This window comes from Colius striatus, chromosome 1, assembly GCF_028858725.1.
Source record: "Colius striatus isolate bColStr4 chromosome 1, bColStr4.1.hap1, whole genome shotgun sequence".
Lineage (NCBI taxonomy): Eukaryota > Metazoa > Chordata > Aves > Coliiformes > Coliidae > Colius > Colius striatus.
In genome coordinates, this window is record NC_084759.1 from 116,097,774 (window position 1) to 116,110,680 (window position 12,907).

Genomic DNA, 12,907 nt, shown 5'->3' on the forward strand with positions numbered 1-12,907 from the left:
TTCAAACCTCCTTGCTTAAACCTCAAGAGAGTCCCTACACCAGACCTCAGTGTACAAGTACTACCACTTCTGCAAAGTGCTAAATAACTCTTAGTGAAATATAAGTTGCATAGTTTTTCATTTAACCAGAAAAATACCGATAAGGAGGATTGGGTATGTTCAGAACTTTTAAAACCATTAGGCTGGCTGTAGCACTATAACAGTGCATTAACAAGGGATAAACCTGCATGAATAGTATTCCACACCAGGAATTAAACTCTGTGGTGCTCAAATCAGAAGAGTGCAAGTTTACATTTTCTAGCATTTACACTTGACTATATCACACCAAGGTCTTAAGCTGGGGACCAGTGCAATCAACCAGAGGTTAAAACAACTTCTAAGTCCTGGACTTATCCTAGATTATGAACAATGAAGCTGCATGAATTTTGCATGTTTCCTGAAGCATTTTACTTCATTCCAAGAATAACAGTTCCACTTCAAACCATGTTAAGTTGAATTCCCTTTTTATCACCTGTAAAAAATGTCTGCCAGAAGATTAGATAGACAATGAGCAGGAGAAAAACAAACAAAAATAATACTTAAATCACTATTTGTAAGGAAATTCTAAATAAATTTTGAAGATACATACATACTCTTACAACAAACCAAAAGAAAAAAAAACCTCTAAACTAAACTGAACCTGTTTTCAGCATCTGTAGAATGTCCCCATAAAGTTGGCAGGACACTAAGTATATATTAAAACTTTTTAGTTAAGTAAGAGAATTTATCACTGTCACTAAGATAAGGCTGTGCTTAAAAAAAATAAAAATGAGTGGCTCAGGACATCACAATATCAGAAACCTTGTTCTAACCAGCAGAATCAAAAACTTTGTTCTGAACAGCACAGAAATGCAAGAGTAAAACCGACGGTGTCTGGTTTGCATCTGACCCTAATTCTTCACCTCTTCTCTCACTAATCCTGATTTTAATTATCTACAAATTGTACTTACTCAAGGCCAGCACTTAATTTATCTACGGAAATTCAAATCATCCCATGTTAAAATAAAGTTTCTAAAAAGGACAGGTTTGTCAGCCCTTAATGAGATCGTTATTATTCAACTAAGTATAGCTGAAAATGCATTAATAGCAAAATGCTTCCTTTCACTTTCAGGGAACAAGAGGCAAGACAGTTAACAGATAAGTTTGCAGTTGGGGATCAGTTTGCAGACAAATCAAAAGGTCTTCCAGCAACGCAGAATCCTGCTCTAAGAAACATATGGTACATCCCAAATACTCTTCCCAAGACAAAACAACCTAACAATGCACAACATGTCTTGAGGATTTGCTCCCAGACTGAAAAGGTGACTGTTCAGAAGGGCATGAATGAGAAAAGAATACATCTTCTCTTAATATTGAATGAGAGATAGCACATTACATTTGAGATTGTCACATGTTAAGAAATTTGGTCAGAATAGTGGGTAAACGGGGCAGAATTATTCTGTCGGTGACCAAGTTTTGAAATTCACATAAAGGATGCTCTAAATTTCATTCCAAAGAGGAGAGAAAGTGTTTAAAGCCTAAAGGCACGGAATGGTACTCAGGCACCTAGAGTGACAGCTACATAATAAGCTCCTCAGAAGCCTGGACAGCTAATTAGAAAGATAGGACTAGAGTTCATAAGGAGCTTTGGATGTTCAAAAAGAGAAAAAAAAATGATTGGAAGATGATTCAGTTCACCCCCTTGCTGTGGTTCGGAACATTGAGTAATGACTGCACACATTCTGATAAATTAGCAAGTAGGCCTGTCAATAGAGTGCCCACACCACCTGCCCTGGGGAGCTTCACAGAATCACAGAATGGCAGGGGTTGGAAGGGACCTTGAAAAATCATCTAGTCCAATCTCCCTGCTAAAGCAGGTTCACCTTGATCAGGTCACACAGGAACGTGTCCACATGGGTTTTGAAAACCTCCAAAGAAGGAGACTCCACAACCTCCCTGAGCAGCCTGTGCCAGGGCTCCCTCACAGGAAAGACATTTTTCCTTACATTTAAGTGGAACTTTGTGTTCCATCATATGTCCATTACTCCTTGTCCTGTCACTTGAGACAACAGTAAAAAGTGTCACCCTATCCTCCTTGACATGCACCCTTTAAATACTTGTATTAATGATTAATGTCCCTCAGATTCCTCTTCTGCAGGCTGAACAGTCCCAGGTCCTGCAGTCTTTCCTCATAACAGAAATGTTGTAGTCCACCTGATCATTTTGGTGGCCTCAGGCTGGACTCTGTCCAGAAGTTCCCTGTCCCTCTTGAGCTGGAAAGCCCAGAACTGGACAAAGGACTCTAGATGAGGTCTCACCAGGGCAGAGTAGAAGAGTAGGTGAACCTCCCTCGACCTGCTGCCCACACTCTTCTTGATGTATCCCAGAATGCCATCAGCCTCTTGGCCACAAAGGCACATTACTGGCTCGTGTTTAGTTTGTTATCAACTAGAACTCCACAGAGCCACTCTCCAGCAGGTCATCCCCAGCCTGTACTGGTGGCATGGGGCTTTTCCCCCCAGGTACAGGACTCTGCAATTGCCCTTGTTGAACTTTATGGGGTTCCTCTGTGCCCAATCCTCAAGTCAATCAAGATCTTGGACTTCTTCCAGCACTTCACTCTTCTCAGGTGCCAAAGTGGTTTTCTTACCTATCATGTACACACCCTCTACTGCAACTGAAGCAACTACTATAACACGTAAGCAGCAGGATTACTCCCCTTCTCTTAGAACCATAGAAGAGTAGAGGTTGGAAGGGACCTCTAGAAATCTTCTAGTCCAGATCCCTGCTAAAGCAGGTTCATCTCAATCAGGTCATAAAGGAACATGTCCATGTGGGTTTTGAAAATCTCCAGAGAAGGAGACTCCACACTCTCCCACCCTCTTAAAAGCCTTCTCAAGAACTCATCTTCACGCACAGCAGCTTTCTCGTCTCTAAACTGGAGGGCAGGAAGACTGCTGTTCCAGGCAGCTCTTTTTTGCTGCCCCTCGGAAGCCGATCTCCCCTCGCTGCCCCGCCGATGACATCCCACCTCCAGCGGGCTCTGACGGCAATCGGCGCCGTCACAGACACCGTTTTCCCCTTCCCCCCACGGCCTCGTGCTGGCGGCGCCGCTTTTCTTGTCGGGCAGCGCCCCCTGGCGCCTCACCAGCAGCGCCGAGAGTTCCCTCCCCCCCCCCGGGCCCGTCGGCCCCACAGACGCCACACGTCCCCCACACATCCTGCTCTACAGGCCCTCTAACATCCATTCATCCGCAGCCAGGTCTACGCACGCCCAAGATTGTTCTCGATAGGATTAGGGGAGAAGGTGAGGAAGCGAAATACCTCGAGTGCTAAAGCTAATGAGTTCTCCCTCACAGAAGAATTCACAGGCTGAGCAGCTGAGGAAGTTCGGCAGACAGCATCCAGCAGCAGCGTAGGAAATTGCAGCAGGCAGGGATGCATTGCACCAGTGCAAAGGTGTGCTTGGAAATGGAGCGAGAAAAAAAAAATCCCACAAGATTTAAAAATGAGGAAAGATGGAGATAGTGCTCAAATAAAAAGCGATGGAGGCAGCCCACAGAAACACTTTAGAGAAGGATCATAGGTTTCTGGTGTCACTATTGACAGATATTTAGTCTGCTCCTGAAGACCTCTGCGAGCAGAGCACAATTGCTCAGTGAGCCCCACTTCACATCCTTTCCATCTTAATCCCTGCAGACTTCTCATAATGATTTACCTAAATTTCTGCTGCAGCAACTCATGTCTATCAGGTCTTATCTTACCCACCACAGAGAGAGATCGCTTCCCTCCTCTACAACAGCCTTTTGCAGATTTAAAGACATGAGTTTAGTACTCTACAGAGCAATTTCATTTTCTGAGCGAAACACTACTCACTCCATCCTGTCAACAGGTTGTGTTTGCCAGGTATCTGAACCTTCCTTGGTGCTCTCTGCTGGGCTGTTCCAGGAGCTCACATCTTTCCCGTAACACTCAATGCAGAATAGCTCACAGAACTCCAGCAGTGCCAGAACAGAGCAACACTGAGTGGACATACTGATTCACGTGTCTGAGGGACTATAATCCCTTCTACAACGCACTCCAGTAATGTATTTGCCCCTTTTCCTAGTGGCATGTCACTACCGACTCATATGCTGCTTGTGATACATTAACCATCCCCTACAAAGTCTTTTGTAGAAGAGGCTAGAGTTGTTCCCATTGCTGAGTTGTACCCACTGAGTTACTCAATGCTCCTACTTCTGTGCAATTCACTGTGCCTGCTCAAGTGAAGTACCTAATACTTGTGCTGCTAGTTGTACTTTGCTTCTTTCCTTCCATCCTATGTTATTTCTCTCTATTACATACACGATTTTCCTGATTTCTCAAGCAGTTTTGCATTTACATTTCATTTCCTTTAAGCTTAGGAAATTTAACATCTAGCAGCAGTAGACTTAATAACCATCTTAGTAGTATATGGCCCAGAACAGCCCCTTCAGAATTCCTCACATTTTGGTGGCAAAGACAAGTAGTCTTTATTATATTTCCATCCATCTCTGCACCTGTTGTATTGCTGTCTTTACCTAAGCCACACTTCACACTGGTAGATGTTGGAAGAGACCTCTAGAGCTGATCCAGTCCAACCCCTGCTAAAGCAACCTCAATCAAGTTGCATAGGAACACATCCAGGTGGGTTTTGAAACCTCTGGAGAAGGAGACTCTGTACCATTTCTGGGCAGCCTGTGCCAGGACTCTCTCCCCATCACAGTAAAGACATTTCTTCTCATGTTATTGTTTGGCTTAGAAATGATTCTGTCTTGACTCAGAACAGCTCACATAATCTCAAGCTTCTTGTAGAAATGGAGATTATAGAGAGTGGACAACACTCCTGTACATAGATACTGTTCAGGGAGAAGTGATACAAAAGAGTTACTCTGAGGTCTTCGGCAACGGTGACTACTAGGGGAGGCCCCATTATCCTTAAAATTTTCAAGGCATTGCAGGAATCCTACAGGGGGATGGGGGAATGTTGAGTGACCTTCCCTATCTCAATCCACAATGCCCTTCATTGTCTTTTCTCCTCCCCATCTCACCACTGGCAGGGAGGAGTGAGCAAGTGGCTGTAGGGGGCTTCATTGATGGCCAGGCTTAAACCGTGAGTCCTTTCTATTCCTATACCCCAGTACTGTGCCAGTCTTAAACTTGGGTCAGGAAATTGCTAATATAATGGCATTTCTGAGACTGATCATTTTTCATTTGGCTAAAAGTTTTTGACTCCTTTGACTTGGCAGTAGTGCAAAGTATTAGGAGCCAGCCAAAGCTTTGCCATTTAAAGCAAATAAGTGGGGGAAACAAATACCCAACTGGTCATATAGTGGCTCTAGAGGTCAACAGGAAGGTTGGTAAATATAAAACAAAGCACTGCTGATCCTTATGTTAGAAGCAAACTCAATTTTGAGCTTACTTTCAAAGCCAGTAAGTACTACAGCCATGACTTAGAGGTATTTGGCTATACACAGGTTCATTGATCTGTGTATTACTGCTCAATATGCCTAATAAACCGCATTATATAGAACACTGCCTTTTGTTTCAGTTTTACAGCGATTGTGAGAAACCACTAGGAGAAACAACTGCAGACATAAAATTGGTATGATGGCTTGAATGCTGAAAGGAATGCAAGTACACTGTTTAATTGCACATCTTCCAGAGGTTATGTACTACCACCTGCATGTGTATTAAAAATACATAATAAAAATGCTGCTGAAGAGTAGTTTTGCATGGGCAATAGCCTTTTCTCACAGCAGTCTTATTTTGATTGATATCAGAACACCAGATCCATTGCTTTGGGTGCTTTTACTAACAGTAAAATATACCAACAAATAAAATCAGCACTTATTATACACAGTAAATGGCCTCTTCAGCCTGCTATAATGATTACATTCACTCACGATAATAAATAATCGTAACAGATACCCAGAGCTAGATCCTGGCACGTAAGCTAACCATGCAAAACAGCTCATAACTAGCTTCAGCAGCTGGCTGAAGAAATCCCAAGAATAAACCAAGCACTCTGGAAGTTATGGAAATTCTGCACTGATGCTTGCCTCTACCTTATAACATGTGTGGGAGGACAGTGATCAGGACAAGCTAGAATGAAAGCCCTATAGCTCTTACAATTCATCCTTTAGCCACAGCGGCAACAGCCTCCACTACTCAACAGTGAAAGGACCACTCATGATCTTACTTCACCTCCTTTCCTGTCTGAGGGCTTGTGAACTTATGTCTCAGGGGAGAAAGTGCTAACTATGAGGTTAGAGCAGAGAAATCTACTCCAACAGTAGTTTTCCCCCCAGTCTGCATCACTGAACCAATTTCACTTTTTGGAAACAATCCTCTGAGCTCAGGCTGAGAACATGAATGAACATTCATTGTAATTAAGATCCCCTCATGGGAAAGGGCATCCCAATTTGAATTCCCTCACCAGTATTTACACAGTAAGGCAGTAACAGGACATGCTGAGAGGATATCACCTTGTAATACTTTAATAAAGAATATACTCTAAAGCATATTTTTTCCTTACAGCTCACTCCCTTCCAAAGTGCTATTTTCTTTGCTATGCCTGAATGCAAAACGTTGAACTCCAACACGGGACTTCTGCAAACGGTTCGAATCTCTCAATTCACTGCCCTGGCTCTTCAACCTCGCAGAAGGATTCAGTGAAAAATGTCAGCAGTTTTCCAGCAGAAGCAGAGCGGGGGATGCTACTGCTCAGGGCTGTCTGGGCTCTGCCTTCAGTGCTCTTCTGCTGCCATCTTCAGGGCCTATCTCAGCTGCAGCTCCCGGATTTCACTTCTTCCTGGCACCCAGCAGAGCCAGCCCAGGGCAAAGACTGGCTTAGACCTGAGACGTATGCCAAATATGCTGATAGTCATACCACGTTCTTCTGATCCTCCATGGTAACAGGGATGGTTCTGACCTGACATGCAAGTGATAGCACACAACAAAAATCTCAGTCTCTCCAAAGTATTCAGTTTTACATTGCATTGGATCAGAACACAGACTTTCTGTGGGTCTCTCATTCCACAGCTACAAGTTGTGGAACAATTGTCAGCTTGGATTGCACAGAGGCAATCTGCAGGACTCGCTGCCTCTGAAAATTAAAAAGCACTACATATCCTAGGAAAGGTTAAAACATTTTATTTAATATTTTCAGCTCTGCAAGCTGCAATAAAGTTTGGAATAAGATAATGATCAAATGTCATGCTTTGCTACATAGGCAGATCACCCTTGCAGACAAGGAAATGTTTCTCACTCATGCTGTCCACACTTTATACAGGCATACTACATTTTAAGGTGTTTATTTTGATTCTTTACCTTTCCCTGATGCATCAACTAACATAGAAATCCAGAACACCAGATGAGAAGAAAAAAGATCCAAGCTAGTAGAGGAGTCAAGTATAACAAATCTTTCTTCAGTTAAAGGACTTCAAAGGCACTAATTTCTTGCTATAAAATAAATTAGATATCAAGTTTACGCCTGTGAAGAAGAGATATGCTAAAAATATTGCTTGGACAAGGGTCTACTTTCATAACTTGTATCCCATTTCATAATCTTTTTTCCTTACACTGACCCTTTTCCTAGCCCTGGATTAACAGGTGTTATCATGCAGGTACACCAGCAAAATTGACTCCCTCCTGCCTCTCCTGAGCATCCGTCTGCACACAAAAGGGCAGTGAGAACACATCATCTATTCACCAGGAAAAGCAGCTCCATCAAGAAGCCCAGACAGGGAAGCAGTTTTCCCTGTCTGCCAGTTAACATCACTTTTCAATCTGCCATTTGCACACTTTTTTGTTCCAAAAGCTGTTGCTTTTTCCACATATGGAGATGGTCTGATTATTTCCAGAAAATATCCTAAGCTCTCTAGGAATCAGCTGTGGAATATTTTTTTGCCTAAAATACAACTTAGTAATTTCACCCAAAGCAGCTTTTTGCCAGTCATGGCTCTTTAGGGATATCTGAGACATCACCACTTTCCAATCTCATTGCAGACAAAAATAATGGTGTGCAGATGTTAACATTAAAATAATTTCTACTGTACTGTGAAGACAAAATCCCAAAAGTTTTCCCTTTTTTTGGCACTCATCTCAGCACAACTTTAAAAGCAGGGATAAGGGTGCTTCAGTGTAAAGAGAAAGCAGCTGTTGAAGTCCTTCCTGTGCTTTAAACAGCAAGGAAGAACAAAGGAGCAATAGGTATGCTTTTTTATCTTCTCTACCCTCTCAGAGCTTTCTCGCATCATCTTTCTCCAAGAGTGACTAACCTCACCACAGAGAGTACCCATGTCTCAGACAAGGACCAAAAACAAAAATTAAACATTCAAGCATCTGTCTTATGAGTAAGAGTCAATTGACCTGGGACAAAGCCTTGGGAGATAGATACACAAGAGGTAATTTTTAGAAACATCAAGTTTTCCATGAGTATATATAAACCCACTTCACAAACCTGAATGTGCCCTAGATGATCCTCACAATGCTCTTGCAGACATACGTTGCTGAGCATGACCCCATACATGAGAGAAACAACTGCAAGAGGAAGACAAGGAGCTTCACTCATGCTCAAGGCTAAGTCTCTGTGGCAGACACTAGGCAGAGACAGAAGGGAAGTTAAGCTCTGCTTCATTTATCAGGTTTCTCTCTTCTAGGGTAAGGAAGGCTCTCCCTAACTGCTGAGATACTGAAGTGACACAGGGGTCCAGTTGGAGAAGAGGGTGAGTTGGAATAGGTCCTATTCCCAGTTACCTCAGACCTTCCTGGGCCAGCTGCAGGCATGACTCAGATGCTCACAAAGCAGATGCTTAGCTGCAGCATATTAATGTATAATTAGTGCCAATTTCAGCTTTCCTTAATGCGCCAGGCTGTCATTTGTGGCATTCAGTGCCACAAGCAGTTGAGTCACTGCTGAAGCAGGACCAGATACCTCAGTGGGAAATAACCTCTGAGTCAGAGGCAAGATGGATAGCCATGGAACGCATACTTTACACCGGCACAATTTACAGCTTACTCACATTTGTGAGTCAGCACCACGAATCAGAAGTACAGAATTATGAAAGTTTCTTATTGCAAAAAATGTTTTGCACTTCACACTAGTAATACGTTTCTTCAACGATACTAAAGTATACAAGCACCTCAGAGTTGCAGGCAAGTACAGATATTAACACATAAGAAAGAAGATAAGAAGCAATATTCCTCATGCACACATCCCCTAGAAATCAAAAGCAAGGGAAAAAAAATGCTAGTTGTTCCACCTAATTTGCTAGATGCTCATACTGCCTGGGTTTAAAATTATAGTAGATAAATGGACAAGATGATTGTTAGCACTGTTATTGTTTGTCACTTAAATCTGTGCTTCAGGAAATGGATAATCTTCAAGACTTAGTTGAGCTAGGGGTTGCTTTCATCCCTAACATACTTGGGATGAGCAGTTTTGCTTGTGCAGTTCTTGTGGTGGGCAGTCATTCTTGCTACAACACAAGTGAGATTGAAACTACATCCTCCAACAGCCAATCTCCAGCCTATCTGAGCCCATTCTGCTAAGAAATCACAGCCCAGATTATAGCAGAACATCTCAGATACACAGGGTGCCAAAGACCCTATAACAAAGCTTTGCAAATTAGAGAAGTAAACACTAAGTTAAAGATTCTGTGAAAGCTACTGTGATTTTATACTTACTTTGCCCTTCTTGAAAGATCTTATTCCCTACAGTTGGAAGTTTAAGGAAAACTTCTACTGCATATTGAAAGTACCAATATTTGGATAGTGAGATCCAATTGTGGCACCATTTTCTAAATTAAATTTTTCACATATCTTACAATGACAGTTTTCTAGTGCAATACAGATGCCCACAGTGCTGATCTTGTCTGGGCAGATGCTTAATAGCAAGAAACCTAGTTATCCCAGCTCTCTAGTGTTCATTTATTATTTCTTTCACAGATTTTGAAGTCATAACAAGGAGCATCAATAAGCAGATAAGCAATCCAGCAAGTCTTAATTCGGCATCTGATGATAACAGGCCACTAGAGGCCACACTCAGCTCAGTTGGGACCTTTGCACTAACCAAGAGACAAAAGACCCTGCACACTAGAGGCAGGTGGCTAGCACAAGACAAAGCAGAGGTAGCTCTGGAAGATACCATTCAGACTCACCTGGATCAAGTGGCTCAGATAGGAAGAGAGAAAAAATTTTGGTTTTGTTTGCCTTCAGCCCAAGCTATGGCCTATTCTGCCATCTTCACGTCACTCCAATTCCCCCAGCTCAGCAAACCCCACAGGTATCCTGTCACTCTCCAGCCACCCAGTGCCTGTAATAGGGCTTCTGGGAGAGCTCTGACCTGAATACTGTAGATAAGACACTCTTTCATTCTGGAGAGGAGCCCTCCTCCATTAAAGCAGAAGGGAACAGATCCTGAACACTTGCTTCAGATATCAAAAAGTATTTAATAAGACCAAAATCATTAGTCACCATCATCTCTTAGGGTTTAGGGGTATGTTCAAAATCCCAACATATTGCTTGAGCTCTTGGAGGGATACCAGCACTGTACCACAACCAATCCCATACAATTTGCTATGAAGTTAAAATAAAAACAAAACAAACACACACACACAAGCTTAATCTCTTGTCAGGTGCAGAGAAACTACTTAGATTTGATTGATCCTGTAGCCCCACCACACCGGCCTGTGGCTTCACCAGGCAGTATTAAGGTGGTGAGAAGACAAAAGACAGGAGCTTTTTTTGCAATCTGGATGGTCTCCTTCAGCTATTCTGAACAGGACTCAGAGCAAGAACATGTAGTGGACAAAGTCTATTCTGGTGCCTATCTCCAGGGAGACAGTCATCTATCTTTATGCATGGTCCAGAAAGCAAACAGAAGACACATGAAGGATTCACCAGCCTAGGCCTTCTGTACACAAAGTATGACATTCTTTAGATCTCCTGCATCCTTTTCAAAGCCACAGAAGGCTAAAACACAGCCTAGATTTAGATAAAATAATGCAAAACCCCAAAACATTCAGTTATGTGATAGAAGCTGAGAGAAAACATTATTAAAACCCAGCTTCTTTGTGCATTCTTTGTGCAATCAATAATTCTTATAAGGAAAGGCAAGCGCTGAATTTAATGGAAGACAATACATAGAAATAGCGTTTAGCATCAGATATTTCAGCATCTAACAAAGAACAACACTGTTTAATTAAGAAGGTGCTTATTAATCCAAGTTGAAACATTATTAGACAATAGATAAGTGGACTCTGTGCTGGCAACATTTTACATCACTGTTGCCTTTTGGTACCACCACCTAATAAAAACTGCTGAACATACATTGTAAAGTTAATTAAGCACCAAGTACACAGCTTCTCATTCTGTTACTTTCTGTAACATTTCAATTGAAGATCATCTTGGGCATTTTAAAAATCACTATGTGGAGAATACTATGCTTTGGGTTGATTAATAATATAATTTGTTTTCATGGAGTATCTTCTAGCAGTAAGCTATGTTAATTAAAAAAATACCCAAGAGTATTCCACAATTCTAGATTAAAATCTTGTAGCATGTTTTTAATATCTGGGTAAAATACACTATATTAAAACTCTTGCTATAGATTATGGGTAGTTTTCTCATTAAAAAAATGTTGGAAAAATTGAACTGATTGTAAATTATAGAGAACTCAAGCACACCAAGGAAAATGTTAAAAAAAAAATGGTAATTTTGCGTCTTTAAGGCTGAAAGAGTTTTGTGACTTATACGTTCATTTAATCCACCTCATAAGCTGAAAAAGCCCATGACAGCCATGATTTACCTTACTATAAATATTTGAGGGAAGGGAAAAGAGCAAACTCAAATTCAGTTTCACAAGCCACACTGCAGCAGAGCAATTGTGTTGGGAACAAGGAACATTGCTATATATTTTTGTGTGTGTGTGTGTTCTTGCCGTGTTAGATGAGAGGCTGTTTTTCATGGCAGGTTCCCTTTTGAGAAGGTAACTATGAGCTTTGTAGGCAGATGGGAATGCTAGAAACCAGGGCTGGGGAAAGAGCAGAGAGGATATCTTAAGCAGACAATCCTACACATCTCCACCAGCAAACCAGTTTGGAGTTTTTAATACTAACCTCTCCCTCCAATTGCTTCCCGACAGCAGTAAGTCTATAGCCAAGATCCACTAGACACCTGTTACCCTTTGTGGTACTACCTGTTTTCATTTATTCTCAAGCCTTACCACTAAGGCATAGTTCCCACGCTCTTTCCCTTGGATAGGTACATATTTTACAGAGCAGTCCTGCAAGCTTTTCCTTCAGTTTGCAGTCCCACAGACCAGATCCATCTGGCAGGGTCAGAGCTGTGCCTATAGCGAGGCAGTCAGAAGGGACTACCAAAAAGCATCCAGCCCAAGCCCCAACACCTGCTTGCTCTTCTTCTCCAGACTCACATAATGAACAGACAGGCTCTGTGGCTCCACCAGTCTCTACTTTCTGTGAGATGTTAAACCTAAAGCCTGTCCAAATAACTGCTTAAGACACACAGTTGCCTCACTACTACTTTCCTTCCCACAGTCAAGAGCTGAAGTAGTACCTTACTATACTGCCTCCTTCCCAGAAGACATTCTTCCCAGCATGATGCCACTGGAGTCACATATGACCCTCTGTACTGTTGATCCTTGTATGTATTAGATAAGGACAGTTATATTCTTGCAATACTTAACCAATTGCCATATTCCTCCCTGTCAATCCTAGAATTTGATTGTAGAAGCAAAGCCGGAATATTCAGCCTAGATTTGATAGCTGTAAAGTTATCTAAAGAGAACACTTGAATCTTGAGTTTAGCACTTTAGTCATTCTTCCCCAAAAATTAAAACCCGCAA